The sequence below is a fragment of the Ochotona princeps genome, chromosome 4 (assembly GCF_030435755.1).
Source record: "Ochotona princeps isolate mOchPri1 chromosome 4, mOchPri1.hap1, whole genome shotgun sequence".
In the NCBI taxonomy this organism is placed as follows: domain Eukaryota; kingdom Metazoa; phylum Chordata; class Mammalia; order Lagomorpha; family Ochotonidae; genus Ochotona; species Ochotona princeps.
This window is the reverse complement of record NC_080835.1, coordinates 105,891,451-105,899,249: the sequence shown is the minus strand read 5'-3', so window position 1 is coordinate 105,899,249 and position 7,799 is coordinate 105,891,451.

The window sequence follows — 7,799 nt, the reverse complement described above, 5'->3', positions numbered from 1 at the left end:
GAAAAGTAAGCTACCAGGAAATTACTCCAGACAAATTTCAAAATTAATTTTATTGGACAAATTAATCTGAAACAATTTGATGATGATTCTATTAAAATCATTTCACTGAACATTTCAGCTTTTTACATTCTTATTATGATGACATGTTCTATAGTGAAACACTTTTTATATAATAAAATACATGCATCCTCATGATCTTACTGTGTTACCTTGGATGTTTAGACTATTTATAGTAAATAAAATTATGAAAACATATGAATTTCTACCTACAAGATCACTGTTCAATTATATTTGATTCATCTTTTACATATTTCCTTTGCTAGAAGTTAGGAGTTTTATAGGAATATTTTATAGAAACATTACCGTTGATAGTGTATTTTAATATTGATAGGTCAGCAGAAAGAGGATAGCTCTGCACTGTATTTGTAACATTCCATGAGGGTTAAATCATCTCAATAAAAGGAAAATGGAGGTGTCTGGCATGACAGCGTAGTGGTTAAAGTCCTTGCATTGCATGCCCAGGATCCCATATGGGTACCGGTTCTAATCCCTGCAGCCCCGCTTCCCATCGAGCTCCCTGCTTGTGACCTGGGAAGGCAATCAAGGATGGCCCTAAGCCTTAGGACCCTGCACCCACATGGGAGACCTGGAAGAAGCTCCTGGCTCCTGGCTTCGGATTGGCTCAGCTCCAGCTGTTGTGGCCACTTGGGAAGTTAGTCCTCGGATGGAAGATCTTCCTCTTTGTCTCTCCTCCTCTCTGTATATCTGACTTTGCAATAAAAATAAATAAGTCTTTAAAAAAGGAAACTAGAATATAAACTGAAAAACCCAATGTGAAAATTATAGAACTAAAAATATAGTAGATACATTTCAAAACAGATTTCACAGATTTGACACGGCAGGAAAGCCTACAGGTCAATACTAAATATCCAGGCTGAGGTATAATGCAGGGAAATCTGGAAATATACAAAAGCCACCCAGAAATATGCTAGACTAGTGATCAATTATGACAGCATAATTGCGTTCCATGAAGTAGAAGAGAACTAGAATGTTAGAAAGAAAATACCTGAGTGTTTTGTAGCTTTTCCAAATCGTCGAAAGGCAGTCCACAAATTCAAGAACCTTTTCAATTCCTAATAAAAGAAAGATAAAAAAAGAGGGGGATGGAGGGAAGAAAAACTAGATACAAGATAGTCAGAGTAAAGAAAATTAATACCAACATGAGAATCATAATTCAGAGGAAAAGTCCACATGGTTTTTAAAAGGATTAATGAAAAAAAGTAACAGCTGACTTTCAACAGAAGCCATGGTAGACAGAAGACAATGGTGTTTCATGTGTAGAATGCTGAAATAACAAACTTTAAATTAACCCTGCCTATTAAGGTGATATATCTCATGCAATCATCCATGAAAAATTAAATAGAGGGAAAGGTATAATTTAAAAAATGCAAACAAGTGTGTTCTAACAAAAACCATTAATACATAGGTAAACAAAAACTAGTATTGCTTGCACAAAATGATTTCTTGTCAGCTGGCATTTAAAATAAATATAGACTTGAAGTACATACTATTTAAAACACAAAACTTGGAAAGAGTGGTGGCATATTTAAAATATTCTAGTGTTCTAACAAAAAAAGTCAGTGATATACCTCACAAAACTCATAATAATGTTATTAGTTAAAATATATGCTATAATCTATAGGATTACTTGCAAAAGTTGTCTCACTTTATCATTTGGTTTTAAAAAATGCATTCCAGGGCCTAAAGTCCTCACCTTGTATGCAACTGTGATTGATCCAATATGGGTGCTTGTTCCTGTCCTTCCCTTCCAGCTTCCTGATTTGGGCCTGGGAAAGCAGTTGAAGGTGGCCCAAGGCCTTGGGACCCTGCACCTTTGTGGGAGATCTGGAAAAGCTCCTGGCTCCTGGCTTCAGATCGACTCAGCTCCAGCCACTGTGAGGCCACTTGGGGAGTGAACCACTGGATGGAAGATCTTTCCCTCAGTTTCTCCTTCTCTCTGTAAATCTGTAAATCTGACATTCCAAAAAAAAAAAAAAAAGAAAAAAGAAAAGAAAAAAAGAAATCTTAAATAAATAAATAAATTCCAATGTTCTTTGAAATTCTAGTTTTGACTTTTTGCTCTATTTTACTGAATATTTTAATCACAGTTTTTGTCATATTTTTTGCCTGTTTTTGTCCCATAGAGATCTAGGGACAATTTCAATATTCAATCATATTATCTTCTTTTTGATTCCTTGTTGGTTTTCAGTCCTGCATTTTGTCATGTCAATCTTCCATTGCCTGAGTGACATCAGAAACATCAAATTTTTTTATTATTATTTATTATTTTACTTCATTAATTACATTGTACTATGTGACACAGTTACATAGATACTTGGGTTCTCCCCACCCCCAAATCCTCCCACCATGGTGGATTCCTCCACCTTGTTGCATAACCACAGCTCAAGTTCAGTTGAGATTCCCCCATTGCAAGCATATACCAAACCTCGAGTCCAGCATCTTATTGTCCAGTCAAGTTCAACGGCTTCTTAGGTATACCCTCTCTGGTCTGAAGACAGAGCCAGCAGAGCATCATCCCAGTCAATTGAAAGCTCCAACATACCATCAGCAAAAATTTACATCATTATGGAATTAATTGACATAGTAATGAGTAACCAATATGGTAAAAGTAAATGCGAGTTCCCAGCCACCTTCTGTGACCACCTCATCTACGCTTCAATTTTAGTTTATACACAACATATAACATTCATAACATAACATGTTATACATAACATCATATCATCTTAAATTAAGGCAAACATGTGGTATTTAACCTTTTGGGATTGGCTCATTTCCCTTAGCATTATGGTTTCCAGTTTGGCCCATTTGGCCAAGAAACATCAAATTTTAACGCTTCCAGGTGACATTCATCCAGAAGGGCTTTACCCTGTACCCTCTAGTAAAACATGCAGATAATTCCTTGACAACAGGTAAGTCTAAGGAAGGATTACAGCTTTGATGAGTCCTTCTATACCTGGTTTCCCTTGCAAGGTCTGCAGTGAGTTCCTGGTGTACTTACCAGACAAAATCAACATTGGTAGCTCCTTAACTCTAAGGATCATAAGTCTGATTATCTTATCCCCTTTTTTATTTTTCACAAGATTGCCAAGGTAATCAAAATTTGTTTTGTTTTTGAAGACTTCCTGGTAAACTTTCTGTCCTTCAATCTCAAGCTTAGGGAAATTTCTTGAGCAAAAGCTGGTCACAGTTTATGCTCAGTTCTCCAACCCTCCCTTCTGACCAAGATTCCAGTCTCTCAATCTCCAGTTTTACTGTCTCTGGCCCAGGAAGATTGCAAATATCTCCACTTATTTCTGTTCATTGGTGTTGCCCTGAACTCTCAGACTTCTGTTTTAAACACAGAAATCAGTGAATACCCAAGGAGGGAATGAGCTACATTCAGATACATGCCTGAGGCCTCTCCTTTCTTGGTATTTTGGACCTCTTGTTGTCCTCAATGCCTCAGTAATATTTCTGATGTCTTGAAATAGATCTTTTTTACTTGACTTTTTAGTTCTCTTCAGAGAAAAAACTTATCTTCCACATCTTAATCTATTGTAGTCAGGACCTGGAAACACAGAATCATGTCACTCCAGATTGTACATTTTGGTGGGTGCTGGCATGAGAAAGGTGAACAATTTCCAATAAACAAGATGATTTCAGATGATGGAAATGAAGCAGAATGAGGCGAAAAATTCTGAGGTAGCCAATGTCTCATCTTACAACAGAAAACAGGCAAAGTATCTTGATTTATGAAAATTCCTGTGTATCCCCATTTTATGGATAAGAACATCTTCATCTTTGGGGTTCAATTCTTCTCCACAAAGCAATCAGAACAAGCTAGAGATAGACAGGGATCAAGACAAGTGGTACCAAACCTGACCATGATCAGCACAGAGACCTCCCACTAATCCAGAGAAGGAAAGAGAGAAAATTGTGCAGAACTTCTCCACTGCATACTTTTAGTACCTGCTAGAGAGCCACTGGAGGGCACTTTGGTAAATGGAGCCTCTTAGATCTGTCTCTAGCAATTGAAGAAACCATCCGTCCTGAAGCCTGCTCAGTTGCCATTAACTCATGGGTCTCCCTAATTCAGATGAGTTGAGGATGCTGGACCCTGGAAATAAGCTTTCTCCACCACTGCACTTCACTCAGCTCTCAGCCTTACATCATTTCCAAAGCATTAAGCAGCCCACAACGTGAGGATTCTGCCGCTGGGCGACATCTGTAACATCTGACATCATTTAGAAGACACTGCAAGGGTAAAAGAGCACTTTTTTGACCAGAGACATAAATTATTCTGAGGAAGAAATTAAGTTAAAAGGCTTTTCTTTCCTTAAATGGATTTTCAGAATTTGGCTTCCCAGCCAGGCTGCTATGCAAAGACCAGTTTCAGGGAGCTATTGACACTCAGTGGTGAGGTGGCAGGAGGAAGAGAGCAAACAACGGGTTCTGCTGAATGCTCAGGCACCATGTCCTTCTCTTGAGAAGGGGAAAGGAAGAGACCACCCATTGCTACTGGAAAACAGAAGGGAGAGACACCAGGGGGAGAAAGCCTCTTATTTGTAGAAATGCTCTTGAAGATCTTGTACAGCTTCAAAGACCCTTCTCCTGCCAACAGACGCCCAACCTTTATCATATCATGCACACATAATAATAACAAGGCTTGTCTTGTCTTCCCAAGTCAACACCCACAGTAGAAAGACAAAAAGGCATCAAGAGTCTCAGTGTCCTCCTAAAATTTGCTAGAGCTGCTACCAGGACTTTAACTTACCCAGACCTCCATCTGCAGCCCAGCGTTGACTCTTAGCATGGGAGGCTAGAAGGAGCTGGCATTCTGTGGTAACCTTCTCAGGATGTTCAGGCCTGCCATCTGAGGCTGCCTGGGTCCAGGAACTTTAAGAGAAGCTGCATGCAGGCAACAGCACCAAAGCTCGTTCTCCACATCTGCAACCCAGCCTTAACTGCACACAGTGAGCAGGAGTACACCACAGAGCAGGCATTAAGGAAGAAAAGCAAGATGTGCCAGCATCTTTCATTCCATAAGGATCTCAGCATGAGCAGAGTACAAGCTGCGCTGAGAGATAAAACTCTAGAAAGCTAGAGAAGCCCTAAGCCGAGGAAATTACTCTCTCTGCAGAATAGAGTGCTGTTTCTTCAGACCACACAGCTGGTTAACGACAGGGATATAAACCATGCAAACACTAGGAGCGCACAGATTTGTCCATTACCACACCTTCAATGTCTAGCGAGACCAGCATGGAGTAGGTGCCTATGCTCACCCGGAAACTGCATGAAGTCCTGCCCACCTTCCAGAGACTGATTCTATGCAGTTACAGCCAATGAGGAACACACCACCTAGTGGGGGACAGAGACACAGAGCAGAAAAACAACATAACAATGTTATTCTTGCTTTCTTAAGTAACCAGGATTCCCAGCAGAAAATTTAGGAAAATAATAACTCACACTGCTTGTGGCCCTCCAAAAATTAAGCACTTAAGAGACCAGAATAATCACTGAGAATAAAATAATAATAAAGAAAAAAACAGCCATTGCTCTAAAATCATAGCATGTTATATGTTGCAAAACCAATATACAAGGAGGCCAGTCTGGTGAACTATACTCAGTGGGTTAAGGTGAAGAGTTTTCAGAACACGTGGGAAGGCATATAGGATCAGACACAGAGGTCAGGAAGATTGGCAGTGGATATCAGAATATGAGGGTATCTCAGAAACCTTCACAGAAAGTGGAATCAAAAGATTTTTATTCTGGTGAAGACTTTTTAAAGTCATGCATAATTTTCTCATAATTTGCATTTCATGAATGTTTTGAAGACCTCTTACATAGATTTAAAATGAGTGGTGACCAAAATTAACGAGATCAAAAAAAAAAAAAAAAGAAAGAAAAAAGGATGGAGAAAGAAGGACAAGGAAACCTGAAGATGAAGCAAGGGCAGGTTTAGGGTGCAGCACAAACCATCAAGGAAATGGGTGGCAACAAATTAGGAAGAGAAGAAGAGCTTTAACTGTGCATGCAACATGATCAGGAAGACACCTTGCATCTATGTACCTTGGTTGAAGAGCCATGGGAAGATTATCAGTCCTTCCAAGCATGGATTAAGGAAAGGTGAATGGGGTGAAATGGGAGGCAGGGCCGCCATAAGGATGCTCTTGATATAGTTGAGATGACAATAATAATTTGTATGCACTCTATAGCAACATGTCTGAGGTTTGAAGTTTCTAATTCTATAATTAAAATTCAATGAAAATGACAGTGGCTTGAAAAAATGCTGTGGGTGTAGAAATACAAAACTAATAATGGGTATTAAGCATCCATAATGGCAGAATCTTAAACAACTGGGTATGGGAGATTAGGAATAGGAACAAGTGGAGGTTTGCTCCAACTTCTGAGTTGGTGCTGGAGAAGAGGTGAGGACCAGTGTATGTTGGGGTAAGAAGCTATCACCAGAAGATGATGTTAGGGATGAGTCAATGTTAAGTACATGTTTTTCACCAAGAAGAGAAGGCAAGAAAACAGTTAGGAAACAGTGCTTCCTCTGACAGATTATGGCAGCCTCTCTGGGGAAAGATGGCAACGACAGACATATCAAGGTAAGGCTCGTGCACACATACAGTACCTGCTCTGCTATTTCTATCTTGAAAACAAGAAACCAAAATGAAATCAGCCAGCATTCTAGCATGCTTGCTCTTTGTGCAGCAAAACCGAGAAGAAGAAATGAGATGTGGCATCTGGCACTGTGGCATCTTACCGAAATATAGCAGCTGGTGATAGCCGCCATCACGGTAAAGTCTGTGATCAGAACCCTCAGGAACTGGGGGGTTCCCAGAAGCTCCACCATTGAGTCATTACAGCCTAGAGTGAATGGCTCGATTTATATAGTAAACCAAAAAGCCTATGGCTACAATACCTAACAGGTTTCTTCATCACACAACTAAAGCAAATAAAAAATAATACAAGACAAAAGAACCAGAGAAAAAGTTTAAAAACAATGAAGTTCATTGCTGAAGAAATTGTCCTGAGAAGTCTCTGGTAACTTTCTATGGAACGCAGTCTCCTTTGTCTGCTCAAGGTACAACAAATGACGGCAGAAGATGGACTGCCATTGGGGCTGTGCTTTTTCCTCCAAAAGGTACAGACACTCAGAGGACATTCCCACTATTATTGTCCTGAAAGGATCCATCAGCGGATCTGTCCCGAGCTGCCTTCAATAAAAAGGAACAAGAGTGAAGGGGACTCTGGCAAATTCAATAAAGATAGATGGAGGGGAATGAGACAAAGGCACCTGCCGACATTGTGTCGGTTCCAACTCACCAGCTCAAAAACAAACTCATTAATTATCCACCAGCCTGGATTGTGATGACCCCAGTGTAAACGCTCTCCACCCAGCTCTCAGGCAGACAAACAGCCCTGGGTGTAGAAACACCATGGGCTCTTGCTGTTGCCAGAATGCAAGACCAGCTCTGCCACAGCCAACAACAATTTTCTCCCAAACAATGCAGACCCCAGACAGGAGAGCTTCACCCACGACCTTCAACAGTTTCACTTTGTGTGTAGGACTGTGAGCCCTCTTGATATATAAGAGCCTCTGTTTTGTTCTCAAGCCTTTGATTTATTCTCTGCACCTTTTCTGTCCAAGTTCTTCAAGCAGAACTAAGACATTAATTCCCATCACCCAAATGCACATACTTTGCTTGTCATGTTGATGCTCTCCAACACGT